The 19,465-nt window shown below is 39.2% G+C and overlaps 1 protein-coding gene across 1 annotated transcript in view; it reads left to right on the top strand.

The window, feature by feature from the left end:
- plxnb2a (plexin b2a) overlaps positions 1–19,465 on the top strand; it is a 147,069-nt gene that overhangs the window by 33,317 nt on the left and 94,287 nt on the right. Inside the window, exon 2 of the mRNA XM_037761177.1 lies at positions 9,013–9,082. The gene's annotated coding sequence lies outside the window, so the exon portion shown is untranslated. The remainder of the gene's footprint in view (positions 1–9,012; positions 9,083–19,465) is intronic.

The following is a 19,465-nucleotide window of genomic DNA, read 5'->3' as shown; positions in this document are numbered from 1 at the left end:
AACCTTTCCTGTCTGTTGTTTGGTGCTGGGCAGGCAGTGTGCAGTCGATATAATAGTAGAGCTTCTTTGTTATTAACAGATGCCTGCTGCTGCTGAAAAGGGCGTTGATTTTAGCGATGACAGTGAACCAAATCAACAAGCTTGAAAGAGGCTAAAACTCTGTCAAGTTGAGTAAAGCAGTAGTGTTGGTGATAATTTTCTGTGGTCACTGTGAGCAACCCCTTTCACATTGCACAATAAAATATTGTTCAGTGCGGCTCAAAGTTTTATTTTGGAGCTCTGGATTTAACGATTGGGCGTACTGCTGGTGGCCTCTGGCTCGGTCCATGTGGTCACAATATCCTGGCCTCCTGATACGATCTGGTATCTGTGTAACATATCATCTGTCTTCTCTTCTTCTTTCATATTTCCCCTGTGTTCTCTCCACCCTCAACTATCTGGAAGATCATAATAAAAACACTAGTTAACGAGAGAACATTACGACCATATTTCCAGGCTTTGTTGTAGATTAGTTTTGACTTTTAGAGCCGCTGCAGTTATCAAACAGATAACGACTGAACAGCGAGAAAAAAAGTTTGAGTATTTGCTTTTGGGGTGTCATTTTCTCGCCGTGTAGTCTGTACTGACTGCAATGTAAACACATCTGTGTAAATATGCTACGCATCAGAGATAGTGGTGTAATGTAAAAAGTGAGAATGACAGCTTATGGTGGGCAGAAGGGGAGGTGGATGGGTCCAACAAACACAGGCCAGGTAGCCGCTGTTCGTGTCACAAAGTGTTGTAGAGTTATTTTGAAGTTAAGTTTGTGATGTTTTTGACTCCAAACTAACGCTCAATTTGGCGAGGACAAACTGGCATGTGCATTTTCAAAGGGGTCCCTTGACCTCTGACCTCCAGATATGTGAATGAAAATGGGTTCTATGGGTACCCACGAGTCTCCCCTTTACAGACATGCCGACTTTATGACAATCACATGCAGTTTGGGGCAAGTCATAGTCAAGCCAGCGCACTCCTTTTTCCTCGTGTCCAGCCATCTTCTATATCACGTCTTTCCAGTGGTTGGCGCAGGCGAGTGCAGCGGCATTTGGTTCGGCCAGGTCATCTTTGGTTCACTGTGGAGCTTGGCTACATCTCATAATGTGTTCCATGGTTTGGGATTCGCCACACACACATGCATCGGAAGTTGTTATTTTCCATTTCTTCATGGACACCTTGCAGCGTCCTTCAGCACACTGACACACTGACAGCTGTTGTTGCCTGTTGGGCTGCAGTTTGCCATGTTATGATTTGAGCATATTTTCTATGCTAAATGCAGTACCTGTGAGGGTTTCTGGACAATATGTATCATTGTTTTGTGTTGTTAATTGATTTCCAATAATACATATATACATACATTTGCATAAAGCAGCATATTTGCCCACTCCCATGTTGATAAGAGTATTAAATACTTGACATATCTCCCTTTAAGGTACATTTTTAACTGAGAAAAACGCAGAATGTGCTTGTAATTTATACACCTTCCCATGAGATCAGGTTGGAGTATCTGAGTATGCAGAATTTAATTGTCAGTAATGTCACATCACATAACAGCTGACTGTCATGTTCGTAATGAAATCAAATTTTTGCATTCTGACGCTAGAAACTAGTTGTGTTGCAACCAAAAAGAAGCATTTGGCTTCAATCTCTGCTGCTGTTTGTATGTTGTTAATGAATGTGTGTGTTCATGTGTGTGTGTGTGTGTGTGTGTGTGTGTGTGTGTGTGTGTGTGTATGTGCATTGTGGTTTTGTTGTACCAGGATGAGCTGCTGCTCTCAGAGCTCTTCAAAGACTCGCCATAAAACCTCTGGATCTCAATCGGATGCTGTTCAGACTCCGCATTGTAATTACGTCCCAACACATTTCTGTCTACTGTACACACTCCTACAGTGTGTGTGCGTGTGTGTACACTGTATGTGTGTGTGTTGGTGGGTAGAGGGTGGCCTTTTTTGTTGCGTACAGTCGATGTCTCTTTGGGAGGTTTATAAGCTGCATGTTATATCACGTTAACATTGTGTTCGGGCTATTGATGTGTGTGTGTGTGATGCTGGTATGATATTGACACAGATGTTTGTGCGTGTGTGTGTGTGTACTGTATATATATGTGTGTGTTTGTGTGTGTTTGTGCAGCTTATCTTCTTCATGCTCTTCTCACCAAGTTTCTTTGGTCTAAATTGGATGTGAAAGGAAATCCCATGTCTGCAAGGCTTCCACTACAGGCACAGACCTGTGTGTGTGTCGGTGTGTGTGTCTGTGCCAGTGTGTGTGTGTGTGTGTGTGTGTGTGTGTGTGTGTGTGTCACAGTGGATTAACCACACAGTCTGAGGCTGTGAAGGAGAGATTCACAGAGAAACCCCAGCGAGCATAGACCAGATATAGAGGACTGGAGTTTAAGATTGATTTTTGGGGGAATAAAAAAGCCTTTTAATTATGAAACACAACATATTTGGCTCAAAGAAAAATAAATTACCACCGTCGTTAATTAATCCTCAATTCAAAAACACCGATTATTACAGCCTCAGAGTGTCTGTTTCTCTTTTTCTTACAGCAACATTTCTGCATAATGTGTTTAAGATAAGCTTGATCCTTTTAGAAACGTCGGCGAGCAGAAAGGCTTCTAAAGACTTATAATAACAGATTGTTGTTTTTTAATTTTAACACTGTCAGTAGCTGATAGTTTGCGTTTAAAGGAATACTCTAAATCTTCCGAGCACAAGTTACAAAACACCTGCAGTAAATCACCAAATATGAAACTGCTTGTGGACCTTTGCTGGTGTGAGGAGTACTGTAGTGTATTTCACCATGTTGTGGAGGGTTTGGAACAAACTGAACATACATATTTTAACAGTGGATGAGTGGATTACGCTGCAGGAGTCTGAAGAAGTCTCAATACCAGAAATTAGTAGGGCTGGGACAATTCACCTATCTCCCGATTCAATACTATCACGATACTTGGGCTCCGATATCGCAATTTATTGTGATTTTTGTTAATTTTTTTAACACTAGACCATGGGAAAAAGTTGAATCATACACTTCTAGGGACTTTTAATTTGAAAAATATCTAAATTAATACAGCAAAAATGTTTGATTTTCAGCATGTATGTAGTCAGAGATGTCCTGAAATCAAATATATCAGTCATTAACAGGCATTATTTATTAATTTTTTTTCCAGCAACCCGTAAATCAAAGAATAAACACATTTCCCTCACAAATTAGTGGTATTTTCTTTTTAATTTATAAGGGACATGTAATGTTTTATACTTCTGGTGAATAGAATCCAATCAATCTTATTTCCATATATGTATTTTTGTATATACAGTTCCCTTTACACCTTATTTTGAAAACCGGACGTAGTCCCTCGTGTATACTTCCTCTAACTTCTCCAAGTCCATCTCTAGCTCTCCGATCAGCTCCGTTCTCTTTATAGACATCCATGGTCAGCTCCATCTGGGCCGTTTGAATGCATTTAACATAAATGTCAGTATATGGGTGCTCTACAGTTGTAGCATTGGCCCATTTGCCCACGGAGATGAGAGTGAACATCAACATCAAGTCAATGTCAGAAAAAATGCAAATTGCACATCTTTACATGGCTTCCTGTTTCACCCAACAGTCCAAAACCCAAAGATAACACACATTTACATTGATATAAAACAGAGAATACTCACATTTGAAGTTTAATTTCTTGTGTAAAAGCAATATTCAACACGCGTTTGAGGATTCTGTCTCATTTTGTTAGATTAAAAAACAATAACATACTTATTTTCCACAAAGAAATGTATTGAAAAACGATCATATTGTTGGGTTCCAAGACGTCCAGTATATATCATCATAGCACCGGGACCTAACCCTAGTTATACATGTGAAATAACTACATAATATGCTGTATTCCTTTGCATCAAATTGTGTTATTTTTGGTGGAGAAATTGGACAGTTTCCAAAAACCGCTGCCATGATTTTCCCACTTAAAAAATCCAGCGCAGTGACAGCTCAGCGAGGAAGATATTCATCCAAGTTGGTGCCAAAAGAGTTCAATGCTGACATTTGAGCAGAAAAGAAACTGTCCATCATCCATTGCACAGCTTACTTTAAAAAAGGACGTCTGTCACCTGCTAGATTTATATTGAGCCGTGCCAAACCTCATGGAAAAAAAAGAGCAATTTGTGGCCTGGTATTTGGAAGGCAACGTATCATGCATCTTTTAAGGGGAAACAGATGAAAATGCTGCATTGGAATAAAATAAGAGTGCTCAGTGAGTGAGTGTTAGACCACATACCGACACTGGTATTATTTTTTATAACCAGTCTAACCAGTTTAGCAGCAGCGTGATCCATGTTCAAACATTAGCTAAGCGTACAGTGTTGTTTCATAACGTTTCATCATTAATTGCACATTATGATGCTGCTCTTACCTCAACCTGGCAGCCGCTCGCCTCCTCGCTGCTGTTCAATGAGGCGGCGGCGCCACGCGAGTCATTAAAGGGGAGAGTGGAAGCTCAGCTGCACAGCTTTCAGCTCGCTGTACCGCCCCGCTCTCATAGCTGGCATTTCTCAGATAAGAAGCAGCCAGCAAAACTGATTTACAAGGCTCCTCTCCTCCCTCTCTACCAGTGTGTGTGTGTGTGTGTGTGTGTGTGTGTGCGCTTTAAAAGACTCAAAGTGTAATAAACTATCATGAAATACTCCGCCGGCAAAAAACACATCAACCTGCAAATCACATCACAGCATTCAGCGCTCGTTCTCCATCTGTCATACAGCAGCAGAGGTGTGTGTGTGTGTGTTTACAGTATATATGAAGGTTTCAGTTTGTTGAACCTAAATCTTTTCCCTCTTCATCCTCCTCCTGCTTCTTTTTTTCCTCTCCACGCTGTGTATTATGTTTCTCCTTCAGCTCTACATGTTTACTTCACTCCCATTTCTTAACACTCTCATACTTCTTCTCTTCTCAGCAACAGTCATTTGATACTTGCGTCGATATTACCGAGGAGGGGGAATGCCAAGAATGCAGGCGTTAACTCCTTCTTTTATTGGATTTACAGCCACCAGGGCTTTTCTGAATACCAGCGTTTTGCTGGAGTAACTTAACACCGAGCTGGAAGGTGTCCATTTCACTGACCTCTTCTTGTTCAAACTGTGGCCACACCCAACTGTGACGTCATAGCGCACCGGCCGCACCATGAGTACACTTCTACATCACTGGAGTGCTGCAGGCATGAGTCCAAAAACCCGTCTGGAAGTCAACGGGTTTTTAGTTAGATGCTTGAAATAAGGTCTGTGGTTAACACAAGCTGAAGAGATTTTAACGTTGTGATCTAAGATATAAAATATGTCCGTAAACACCCAACTCGTGAACTTTGAAGCCTTTACGTGTCTTAAAAAAGGGCGGTTGCCAACAAGTGGCTAAATGAGACTACTAAATGTCATCACGCCGATTCGTCATCCTTTACAGCCTCGTTGTGTATACTCGTGCTCATGCCACCGTGGTGCAGTTCTTTTACAACCTAACGATAGCTTTTTACTTCTGCCGATTGCATTCACACTTCAAGCCAAGAGGTCTTTCCCAATTGGGAGTGGTTCTAATGGAGAGTAACACTGAGCTGAAATGCATTGTTCCACTGACCTCGTCTGGTTAAAACATTCACGTTTTTATTGCAGTTATTATTATGCAACTCTGACCACACCCAAACCCAACGGTCGGTGTACTAAACACACCCTAACTAACAACCAACCCTAAAATCTACCGGACTCTTTGGAAAAATGTTGGGAGTTCTTGTTTGCTTGCCGCTCAAGAGTTAAATCTTGTTCAAACACTTTTAAAGGAGACAAAAATGGACGTGTTAAGAAAAAACATCAGTATATCACATATGAAGTGATGAATACCATAACAGCTTGGTGTTGGTGTTGTTTCTTCATGAGAGAGGGGTAATCGTCACCCTATTTGTAGACAAACACTGATACTCTGGACAATATTTTAAAAAGCTTGAAAAAGTAAAATGCTATTTTGCTGCTTTTTTATGGTGTAATTTCAACAGATGTTTTGTTAGCGGTTGCGTGTTTTGCACATTTGGATACTGTCATTTAGACTGATGGACAGTAAGAAAATAAACTTCTTTTTGGAGGCATTAAAAAGGTCTAAAATATCCTCAAATTTGTTTGGAGCTTTTAGCACACCACCCTGTTTCCCTTTACCTATTGCTGTCTATTGTCAACTATCTTTTACAGGCGATATAAGCATAAAATCGTTAAATCTGTGCCAAAAGAAAAGTATGCAAACACCTCAAGCTCTTCTCTGAGGTTACAAATCTCTGGCACAATCTCTAAACGGTCGTTGAAGATGTGGAGGAGACAAAGTTCATGGTCCATTACATGAAACCATGACCATAAAGATCTCAAAGACCTAATCATCCTGTCATCCCGTCCTACGTTATAGACTATTTAATAAAGGAGAGAAATTACTGTCACAGTGACCAAATTGATTCATTTCTAAATTAAAAACTTGAGTCTTTCCCCTACAGTACGGGTCTCTTTGACTCTATGGAGAAATGCACAACTCTTACTTTACAAATGAAATTTCAGTGATCCACTAATGAGGTATAGAAACATGAAGAGCCTCTGCTCTTGAATACTGGAGAGTTTATTAAATCAAGGACACTCTGTGCTGCGATACAGAAGGTTGTATTCACCGCTGGATAGATGCAGCATCGATCGGCAGATGGTTGGATGGATGGATGCATAATATCCAGTTAATTAAAGAGCCAACGTGTTAAAATCCTTCCAACTGTCCCTTCTTTCCTTTCTAACTCGACTTTGTACGAGGAACAAAATGTTCTGGGAAGGTGACTGATGAGAGATACACAAAGAAGAACCAACAAATGAAAAAGGAATATATTTAAATTCTGCTTCACGGAGTAACGCCCGCGTGTTTAATGAGTGAGACGACTGTTTGAACTATCATCTTGCAGCTAAACTAATCTGATTCAGCTCAGTAGATGAGATGATTGATTGATCACATCTTACTTTTGCTTTGTGGTCATTCATTAGAGCAGCACATCACCCTGTCTGGATGAAAGACAAAGCAAAACAAACGGCTCAATCAGGTCGAGATGTGTGAGGAAATAAAACTCACCGCTGCTTCTGCAGGTCAAACAACAGGATGAAGTTAGTTCGATAACCTCCAGCTTGAAATTAACACCTCCGCCAACCAATTTCCTGTGAGAAATACCTCATTACTTTTGCAAAGGATGTTACATTTTTTGTCCAGTTTGGTGTTTGTCTGGTTATAAGCACCCATTTTGAATGTTATCAGCAGATTGAATGTTCGATATCAGTGGTTATCACGACCATTGTATTGCTTCAGATGGGCCAAAGTTCGGCCCTTAAACAACTTTAGGTTTACGAAAAGATTGTGATTTGTGTTAAAATAAGTACGCTTCTTACGTAACTTAGTGAAGTATGTAAGTTACGTAACAAAAGTAAGGTAAAATAAGTCACTCTTTATAGTACGTTGAGTTCTGCGTCATCTTCTTGTATTCACATCGGTGAACAGCCATGTGAATAAAAGATAACAGCCTTCTGAACCTACAAGTAGCTGTAGCAGGCCCCCTCTAACCCATATCTATGAGACTGATAACCACTGATGACGCCAATTCAGTCAGCTGTTAACATTCAAAGCGGGTGTTGTTAGCAGAATGTCTCCAAAATTTGTTAATCAATTAAAACTAGGGCTGTCAAAGTTAACGTGATAATGCGTTAACGCAAATTTGTTTTAACGTCACTAGATTCTTTAACGCAACTTGCGATATTTCTTTTGTTATAGTGGGCTCATACATACGTGTCGCAAAGTTTGTAATTGTTTTTTTGTTGTTAATTGATTTCCAATAATAAATATGTACATACATTTGCATAAAGCAGCATATTTGTCCACTCCCATGTTGATGAGAGTATTAAATACTTGACAAATCTCCCTTTAAGGTACATTTTGAACAGATAAAAAAAATGTGTGATTAATTTGCGATTAATCGCAATTAACTATGGGCAATCATGCGATTTATTGCTATTACATATTTTAATCGATTGACAGCCCTAAATAAAGCAGGAACCAATGATGCCAGATCGAGTCTTCGATCAGCTGCATCTTGCCAAACTCTAGTCCGTTGTTCCTTAATGTTTTTTAGTGTTTGCTGTTGACTTTGAATTAACAGTATAATTAATGATGCTTGATAGAAATTAGTTCCTACATAAGAAGAACTTGGATTAAATTCAGTTTAATCAATAGTAACCGTGATAATCTGCGGTTGATCGTCCTGCCAGATTGAGGAGTTAAGTGTTCTGACTCATGGATGATTGGCAGTGTAGGTGGTTGATTAGTCTGGTCTAAGATTACATGGACCACTAAAGTCTTATTAGGCTGAGTCATAGAAAAAAGTTGAAAGCTTAGTGTTTCCTCCATTAAGTGTAATTAGCATCTATGTGTGTGTGCGTGTGTGTGTATGTGTGTGTGTCCTAGTTTTTAGCAGTGTGTGGGCGTCGTCTCCTCTAAAGTTCACTTCCTCAGTTTTTAGCTGTTTCTCTGCATAATTAACCTTCCTTCAAATGGCAGTTTGTACCTCGTGGCTTCAAATGTTTGTTCTTTTACATGTTTTAACTCTAATTGACCGCTCAGGCTGATGAAACACTTAGAAAACCCCATGGGAGGATTCTCAGATTTAACTAATGCACTGAGGGGGATTTTCACCCAGCAGCAGTTTTTAATGTTCAAACTGTTCTCCTCGTCAGCCCTGAATGTGCATATATGCTTTCCCTCCGTATTAAAAAAGATCTTTGTGCAGTTTGAAGATGTAAATCTTATGAAAATTACTGAAGGTCCCCTGTTAAGAGGAAGTTTAAATAATGGATTTCTTTGTTTGCATGAAATCAGAATAAATTTAAATGTAACCAAACCGTTAAATGATGAATGTTACTGTTGTGTTTTGTGTAGGAGAGGAGAGGAGAGAGGAGATAGAGGTGGTTCATGTCATCCGAGATCAACAGGCCTGAACACTGAACAGGTAAGAGAGGAACAAGAGTTCAAGGGAAACTTTGCTGATGTTCAACCTGCTTTGTTTCGTTGCGATGTGGCTGGTATGTGCAAATGAACCCACATTACAGCGATACAAAGCCGGTTGAAAATCTGCAAAGTTTCACTTTACTCTACTTTAGTCCACTCGACTGTCTTTGCCTTTTCTCCAATCTTGCTTTTCAAAAATAATGTGTCCTTCAAGGGATAATCTGCTTTCAGTTTCCTGGTCGATTTTTGAGGCAAATGATATTGTTATTTCAGAGTTGAACTTTTTTATTTATTAATTAATCAATTTAATTTCCCATTATTATTTATGGATACAAGTTTTTTGTGACAAAGATATGTAGGTATATGGTATGTAGGTAGACAAACTCAAACTATGTAATGATGATCTTACCTCTAAATTACCTCAAACATATATTTTAGGGCTGTCAAAGTTAACACGATAATGATGTGTAACGTAAATTCGTTTTAACGCCTCTAATTTCTTTAACGCAACTCATATGAAACTAGTAAACCTAATGAATCCATTGGTACCAACCATGTCATACTAGCTTGTCGTGAAGGAGGTTAAATGACACTCCAAACTTGCGCTAAATTTTGGCGAGGGAAAAACTGTCATGGCCATTTTCAGGACAATATTTGTCATTGTTTTGTGTTGATTGATCTCCAATAATAAATATATGAATACATTTGCATAAAGAAGCATATTTGTCCACTCCCATGGCGATAACAGTATTAAATACTTGACAAATCTCGCTTTAAGGTACATTTGGAACACATAAAACATGTACCATTAAATTTGTCTTAGCTGTACTTTCAGTTTTTGATATATCATGCCAAATGTTAACAAATTTTGAAATAATAAAAGTCAAATGTTTGTATATTACAACACATAATTTATCAGTATCCCGTTGTTGTGGGCTTGACAGACAGTGATGAAGACACAGCACACAGAGAACATGACAAATTGAAGATTATTACCAAACGAATTGCACAAAGTTTATTATTATTATTCAGCTTTTCAGAGAATTGTTTTGTTTCTTAGTCGTAGTAAATTTGCAGAGGCCTGGTACTGGGAACCACTGTCTTAAAACACATATGATTGCCGCTGTACACAGAGGATAAAAACTTTTGATTTTGGTAAACCACAGCCCTTTTTCTGGCATCAAACTTTATGTGTTTTATTTGCCCCAAGACGTCTCTATTTTTCATCCATCCAACAACTTTTTTCTAGTCACTTTTCTGTTGTGTAATGAGTATTTTAGCCTCATGGGGCAGTTAGTATGTTGTGCTGTTTTATCGTTAAATTCCTCCACTCAGACAAAGGCCTCCTGCTTTTCTTACTATAGGCTTTGTCATATAAAATTCCCATAAAACCAGTTCATTAAACTGGAGTTGCTGTGTCAACACATAGCAATGCAGAGCTGTTACCTAATTATTTGGCCTTTTATAACACACATAAACCCACGTTATTTCTCTAGTGTGAAGCCTTGCAGTTTGTGTGTGAGTGTAGACACACGGGAGGCTGTCAGGTTGATAAAGAGCACACAGGAAGGCAGGTCTGATAACACAGCTGATACAGGAAGTAGTTCAGACATAATAATAAAGCATTATGGAATTGTGCTGTTAATGTTTAGTACAATCGCAGGCTGGAAATTAATATTTAACAGCGTGTATTTAACAACCTTATCAGATCTGCTGTTTCCTGCAGTAAGTGTAAACAATTTGAACTGGAAAGTCTCCAGTCAGCTGGTTTACTGTGAACTGGAGGAGCTCTGTTCACAGTTTGGGCTGAAAATTAAACCTTTTTGGTATATACAAAAGTGCTGAAAACTGGCACTGAATGTTTGGTTACATTTGTAATCTTGTTTACTTTTTCTTAGATCAGATAGTTACTCATTTAAATCATAATTGGCACATATCATTGACTGTGAGATGTGGTGGTGGAAAGCTCCGGAAAAAGCTTGAAAAGTTTTTCAACCAATATATTTTTACGATTCAGCATACTTCATTATTATTATTTATCGACATAATGTTAACTTTAACTTCCGATTCTATGCAGATGACACCCTGTTATACCTACATTCAAAGCTCAGTTACCCCCAACTGTCTTGACTTGAAGACTGGATGCTTTAAACCAAGAAATCTGTACACTTCAGTGACAAACAAAATCCCAAAGGGTTGTTTTTAGTCTCATATTGGACAGATGTTCATGATATTGTACTCAAGAAGATCGCTTCCTGAGCAGTTCACAATTAGCAGATGAATTTAATAGGAATGTAGCTTTTAGGATCATGTTAAAATCGCAAACCTACTAATAAAAAATACTGTTATGTATGTATGTATGTATGTTTACGGCTAAATTATGATAAAATGTTGCACTGTGGTCGGTTTTAATGGATATGTGTTATTATTTGTGTAGTGGTGACATTTTATAGACTAAACAATTACTTAACAAGCATTCAATAAATGGACAGCCACTTAAATAAATCCCATTAATATTAAACACAAGTTGCACTTCTACTGTATATATCTTCATATCTCGTTTCTTTATTTGACTGAGAAACAAGTTTTGAGACAACGTTTTTAAACCTTTGGTGCGCCAGACACGTTCTCCCACTTTCCTGTGGGAGGCGTACAGGAAAACTCTAGTTTATTTTGCAGAAGGAAGTTCAGTGTGTTTGCATCTTTATTTCTGTGTGGGTGTTTGTGTGTCTCAGAGGGGAGCTGCAGCTGTAAAGGCCGGTTCAAAATATGTGAACTCCACTTGTACATTTACTGCACACTAGAGAAGACGGGGACTGTCAGTATTACTGTCAACAGTTCCTCTCCTGCTCCAGAAAAGTCTCACTTTGTGTATCAGGCCAGTGTAATCTAAAATAAACCACAAATTTATTATTATGTCACAAACACCAAAATGGAAAATAAGACAATCCTCAAATACAAAACATGTTCAACACTGAGATACAACACATGTGTCTTCACTCACATCCACCGGATGTTGTATAACATCCAATATCTCTTTATTCTACCACAGAGCTTTCATGTTTGTACTGGCCTTAATTAACTAAACTCAATTTCAATTTCCTATGTGCTGCAAAGTTTCCCTGCAGGAGTGATTGTGTGCTGGTGAGAATGACTGACTGTGGACGGCTACATATCAGCATGGTGATGGTGTTTCATCTAGCACCAATGTTTTCTTATTATTGCTCTTCTCTTTGGTGAGAGAAAATTCAACGAGTGGTCGGGAGCACTGTTGTTTTCACAGTCCACACATTTTTTTTTCCAACGCAAGGTAACTTGCTTGTCGCAAAGGAGGTTAAGTAATTAAACAACTTTTGGTTAAAATGTCATTAATATACAGACAATTTGTCACATAAATGAGAAAATACTCCCCCTTTGAAGGTTTGTGGAATGAAGAGGAGATGAAATGAGGTAGGAAGGAAGGAGAGGAGAGATTAAATGGAGGGAGTTGAACAGAGCTGCAGCAGTTTGTTTAACAGTCTGACAGGAAATGTTGAATCTGCCTCTATCAGTATGCTGATCAAGGCCACCGAGACCGACCAGCTCTGAAATGAAGTGGAAACTAAACGGATCCATGTTGGAGGAAGAATTTCTTTGTTTACAGAGAGGTAGAGGAGGGAAAAGACAAATCTAAAACCAATATATGAGAGCATTAAAGAAAGAAACTTATATAACTTCTATCTTCCTGCTCTTTACTTCCCTCTCTTCCCACAATATCTCACCTCCCTCCACTTCCAATCCTTTCTATATATATGAAAACCCATTTCTGAGGATTTATGATGTAACATTATCTGGCAACAGGTGTGGTGATATTCTTTTATTTCCCCAGAGGAGGTTGAATGAACACCCACCTGGCTCCACATTCACTTAATTCCACACATTCATAACTGGGAGACGCCAAATACAACCACACTCCCCAGTCCTGTCGTCCATTTAAGAGTCTGACGGCTTGCAAAAAAAATAGCCTCGCACATCTCCCAAGAGCACAAGGTGGCATCTTTAAATTGCTTACAATATTCCCAACCAACATACTATAAACCCCAATTTTTTTTCAGTTTGTAATAATTTAAAACCAAAAAGCAGCAAAACCTCACATTTAACAAGCTGGAGACTGCAAATATTTGGCATTTTTGCCTGATAAATGACTAACGAGAAGTTTCAAAGTCAGTTTCAATATTTGCAACAACAGTGGATTTTCTTGCAGATATACGAAGTAAATCCGTGCAAATATTTTCCGTCAAATTAAACTTTTGGTGAAGCCTACTTAGGACTGTGAATTGCGCCATTGACCAAAAGCAAACGGAGAGCCGTAGAGTCCAAAATAAGGAACGGGAATGTGACGTCATCGATGGCAAGTTGCCCATTTTTGGAGGGTAAGAGTACCATCTCCTGGCTGTTTAGTGCAAGTGTCAAAAGAACTGCTGAACTAACACAAAACCGTACACATTGAATAGGAATCAAAACACTAAATGTAATATATATAGCATACAGTCAGAGACAAAGGTAGGCTAACGTTATGGGTTTCATTTTGTAAGATAAGGTAGATTAATTACGCAGTATTAGCCAACGTTTTGGGGTTAGGGTTAGCTGGCTTATCTTTGTCCAGATGATTGAGTAGTTGGCGTTTGACTTGTAGATCTGAAGGTCCGGTAACGTTACCCATCCGTTTGTAAATTGAACATTGGCCTCCAAAGATTTCCATTTTTTTTAACTGCTGACAGGTGTAGGCGCTCACACAAAAAACAGATCAGTGACTGTAATGGGTGGCGAGCTGTCAAGGTCCTGCTAATTCATAAGGATCGATATCATTAACTAACTTTAGTTTTATGATATATCACCCCTTTGCTTCTGTCAGCTTCTATTTATAGAGCAGCGACAGATAATGACAGCTCGGACGCGCGGATGACTTTCGCCGTGCCACTTTCTGGTGTGACTTTAAGGGCCTTTAAGTGAAGGGCAGTTAATTCATTGTCAGTCTACTGATCAATTAATTAAGTTTCACCACTAGATTCAGTCCAGACATTTAGCTATAAGCTTGATCCAAAACAATGTGTGTGAAAACAAAACATTTAAGAAGCAAACATAAGTTTAAAACCACAGTAATGCCCCAGTGTGATTTATACTAATGGTCTACTGTCACTTAAGTGAAGTTTTGGTAGCTTTCCCACCAACAGTAGAATAATATTGTTGAGAAATTACTGAGGAAATGATTGCAAAAATTCCCAAAATATTTCTACCAGCCTTTAAAAACCCCCTATCAGACACAACTGCTGCAGAACAGTATGGTGGATAGGTGGATGGTAAAAACATCTGGTTCTACTCAACATGAGTGACCTTTCTCAGGGAAGAAGAGGAGTCTCATCAAACCCGTCTCCCACAGGGGCATCACAAGTATGAGGTGTTTACCATGTAAACAAAATCCCACGACTTCCAATCTGATGCAACCAGAGGGCGTGTGAGAACTGGGCTGACACACTGTGGCCTCAATTTATTCTTTCTCAATTCTCAATTCTTCCATGGCTGTCCATTACTGAGTCAGAGAGCTTCAATGACTTCAGCGAGTAAAAATGTTCTTTAATGTGTCAAACTAGTCTGAGAATATCTCCAAGTATGACCTAAGAGAATTTTCCATATTTCCTTGTCGAACTGAGCATCCCAAACTCTTACGACTTTCCCAGAATTCCTTGACAAAAGCACAGGGAGAGGCAACAAAACGAAATCTCTCCTTGGGGATGAATCACTTGGCTCTGTATCTTATCCTCAATTGCCCCATGCAACAAATGGATTTCATTCTAGTCTAAGGCTGCGTTTCAGATCAACACTAGCATGCAGCCTCCTCATTCACTTCAATGAGGTGGAGAAGCCAACGTACTGTAGAGGATCCAGTAGGGTCGTCCAGCAAATAAGTTGGACTTCTTCTCAACTTATGCAGCAATGCATTGCAACGTTATCCAGCACTACACTGGCAAATTACGTACAAAGAAATTGGCATAAAAAGTAATTTAATCAATTATCAAAACAGTTGCCAATTCATTTCCTGTCAATCAACTATTGCCGACTATTTTGATAATGGATTAATCGTTAAAGTGATTTTGCATGCAAAAATGGCAGAAAATGCTGATTTCAGCCTCTCAAATATTGATATTTCCTGCTTTCCTCTGTTTTATATAATATTAAACTAAATATCTTCGAGTTTTAGACTGACAAAACAAGATATTTGAAGACATCACATTGGATTTTGGGATGTTTTTCACTATTTTCTGACATTTTATAGAGCAAACGATTCATCGATTTAATGTAGAAAATAATCGGCAGATTAATTGATCATGAAAATAATTGTTAGATGCAGCCCTACATAGGCTAATCGATTATTTGAATTACTGTTTGAACTCTTGATGTTGTTTATGAAAGCTAACCGGCACTACTATCCTTACAGCCAGACAGCTAGCATGGCTAAAAATGATTGAGTCTCACCATACGCCTCCTCAAAATCTCCATTATCAAACTTCCTCTGACATAGATCTGCCCGCTAACTACTTAATAACCACCATTAGGTGGAAACATTGCTGTGAAATCATGGCTGATCACGGTCGTATATCAATTACATGAAATCTAAAAAGCCACGGGGGTTACAGGGTAAAATTTCAGCTGCTTCAGTTTGATTTTTCTTAATCGCAGACGTCTATTTTTAGGGGTGAATAAAATCCCTCGCACTCCCCCGCGTCTCTCTCCACGAAGCTTTAATCGAGCAGAAATGCAATACAGAAAATAATATTCCCAAACACACAATCGAACTCCAGTGAAAAGACGCTGGCACACATCCAGAGCAGCGGCAGCGAGAATCAGAAGTCTGCAACAGAAAATGAAATGCCAAGCCCGGCTAAGGACATAATGAAAAAGCTATTATCAGCATGAGCTTTCATCAGCGCTGCATTCAACCATGTTCAATACAAACTGATTCTCTCATCTCACGCTGTACCCATCTGAATGCTGGGATATAATAAAGAAGGCCAGATAAGAGACAGAGATCAGACTTTTTTTTATTTTTTCCCAGAAGAAGAAGTGCATCAGCACATTTACAGACGAGGCCGAGTTTCCATGAGCGACACACACGCGGTCAAATACACCTCCGTAAAGGGCAACACAATCAACCTGTCATTGTGAGAATCGGATATATTCAAATCATGACAGTCAGTATGGATATACACACTTCCTTTACCTCCTCTATATCTGCGTCCATTCATCTCTCAGCGTTTCCATTCTCCGGCTTCGTCGTGTCTAATTCTTGATGTATTTATTCTCTATCCATCCGTCACCCCCAGCATTACTGCGTCTGAATTCAAATAGACGCTTATACAATATTCAATGAAATATTGAATAATATGATACAATATTCAAACTATATCCAGTATATATTAAGGTGTAATGAGGAGGGGCTCGAGTCAGGACTGTCAACTATGCACTATATGCGATATAATGTGAGTCTCAGCAGCTTATATATTTTGTAAATTCTACTCTGGTAATGTAAGGAAAATTTAGAGGTTGATGACATATAATTACATATAAAGCTCTGCAAGGAACCATTTAATTTGTATAAGGGCGACAGTGCCCAACTTTATTTTTTCAGAGGTTGTAGCTCAGTTTTAAAGCTAGCGTCAAGATGCTGGCATCATATGAAACTAGAAAACATAAAGAATCCGTTGGTACCAACCAGGGAAGAACGCTAAATAACGCTCCAAAGTTGGCTCATATCTTGGCGAGGAAAAACTGGCATGGTGATTTTCAAAGGGGTCCCTTGACCTCTGACCTCAAGATATGTGAATGAAAATGGGTTCTATGGGTAACCACGAGTCTCCCCTTTACAGACATGCCCACCAGTATCTTCACTCAAGCTTTAAAGGTCCCATGTCGTGCTCATTTTTAGGTTCATACTTGTATTTTTTGTTTCTAATAGAACATGTTTACATGCTGTAATGTAAAAAAAAAACATAATTTCCTCATTCTGTCTATCTAAATATAGTATGTATTCACCCTCTGTCTGAAACGCTCCGTTTTAGTGCATTTCAATGGAATTGCAACAGAATTGCGTTGCTAGGCAACAGTTTGGGTCCATGTTTACTTCCTGTCAGCTGATGTTATTCACATACACTGCAACAAGAAATAAACTGGGACACATTTAAAACCGTGTAATGGTTTAAATATTGTATATTTGTGACATCACAAATGGACAGAAATCCTTACGGCTTGTTTCAAACGCACAATTTCTGAACACAGGCTGTGTGTATTTCTCCGTATATTGAGCCGTTTGATAGTTTCACAGTATTTATATATGGCACTTAACCCTGCTTTATAATATAAAAGACCTGAAAATCTCACTTTTTACAATATGGGACCTTTAAATCTGAGTTCGCTACATCCTCCGAAAGATCGCAAGCTGCGTTAATGCGCTAAAGAAATTAGTGGCGTTAAAACTAATTTGCGTTAACGCGTTAATGTCGACAGCCCTAAAAGAAACAACAACATTAGCATCAGTTAAACCTAAAGTCCAAATCTGTGTGGTATCATTATTGAAATGAACACCAGAATGTGGGTCTTACAGGAGACTCATTACCCTCCTGACCCCTGAAACCGTTACATAAAGACACAGTACAGTTTACCCAACATGCCTTTGGCCTCATAAACAAACTGATTAACCGTGTGTGTGTGTGCGTGTTTGTGATGTGGTGACACAAAGCAGAAGTGGTCTGGTCAGAGGAGAGAGAGAGAGAGGAGAGAGAGAAGGATGGAGGGATGGAGGGATGGAGGGATGGAGGGATGAAACAGAGCGGTGGTGTGTTGTGTGTTTGGGAAATGGGTCAGGAGGAAGTTCAGGGTGTGTTTTTAAGTGTGTGTATTTGTGTGTATGTGATGTTTCACAGCTGAGACCGTGTTGTCGGTCAGTGTGGGAATTCGCTCTTTGTGTGTGTGTGTGTGTGTGTGTGTGTGTGTGTGTGTGTGTGTGTGTGTGTGTGTGCGCGCGCGCGTGCGTGCGTGCGTGCGTGTGTGTGTGTTGACGGTGCATAACTTAACTCCACAGGGAAGCCAAAGCAACAGCGCCTCTGTTTCCTGTCCTAATTGCTTAAAATCCTACACAAATACGCCTACACACACACACACACACACACACACACACAGAAATGCACACGTCTGCACGGTCATTTGCACATTTTAAAATCCTGTTTAAAAAGGACTTATGCAGATAGTTTTAGTGCTGGCATTGTTTGAACATTTATTATATATTTTGACAGAATAGCTAATTTATCTTTGAACACACATTTGTTATTTGAGAATTCTTTTTATCTTCCTTCTTTCTTCTTCTGTTACATTTTTCCTCCTCCTTTCTTTCCGTCACTTTCTGCCTCTTTACAGTGTTTCAATGACTAATCGTCATTTAATAACTGCTCAGTGGATTTGGCGTCAAGTTTGATCCTTTCACGTCACACAATCAGTTTTATTTTCTGCTATTCAAGCGTCCTAGACAGTGAGCCGGCACGCATGAAGGAGTTCAGCTCTCATTAATGTTATTATTTACACCTGTGCTTCTCCTACTGTAACACGTCACGATGTCTGCTGCCTCAAAGTTTGCTGACCTGAACATAAATCCGTCACGATTCCCACACCTGTGTAGCTAAAGCATTTGGTCACGGAAGCAGGACATTAGTCACTAAAGGTTGCTGTTAAGTGTGTGAAAGCAGGCATGTGTGTCAAACTGGCCATCAGTGTGTCTGTGTAGGTGTGTTTAGAGTAGTCTAAGGGGAGCGGACAGTTGCGTGTTTTAATAAATTAATACTGTGAAAGTAGGTTTCTCTGGAAAAATCCGATTTCAGCAGTTTGAAACTGTAATTTCATCCTTTAAGCAGAACCTGTGACGTCACATTAAAGGTCCCATATTGTAAAAAAATTGAGATTTCCATGTCTTTTATATTATAAAGCAGGTTTAAGTGATATATAAATACTGTGAAAGTATCAAAACACTCAATCCATGGAGAAACACACACAGCCCGTATTCAGAAACTGTGCGTTTGAAACAAGCCGTTAGGATTTCTGTCCATTTGTGATGTCACAAATCTACAATATTTAGATTATTTCACAGTTTTAAACGTAAACATTCTAAATGTGTCCCAGTTTATTTCCTGTTTATTTCATTGTTTATCCTTCCCGGTGTGTAACGGCCTTCAGGATGAAACTCTCATTCACAGTTTCTCCCTCTTGACTTTGTGTTAAATGCACAAAAATGAAGGTCTTTGTCTGGATGTGGCTGCTGTTGTTCGACTGTCTCTCTTGGCACATGACACATGACTCATTG

This window comes from Sebastes umbrosus, chromosome 23, assembly GCF_015220745.1.
Source record: "Sebastes umbrosus isolate fSebUmb1 chromosome 23, fSebUmb1.pri, whole genome shotgun sequence".
NCBI lineage: Eukaryota > Metazoa > Chordata > Actinopteri > Perciformes > Sebastidae > Sebastes > Sebastes umbrosus.
This window is presented reverse-complemented; position numbering and strand designations above follow the sequence as displayed.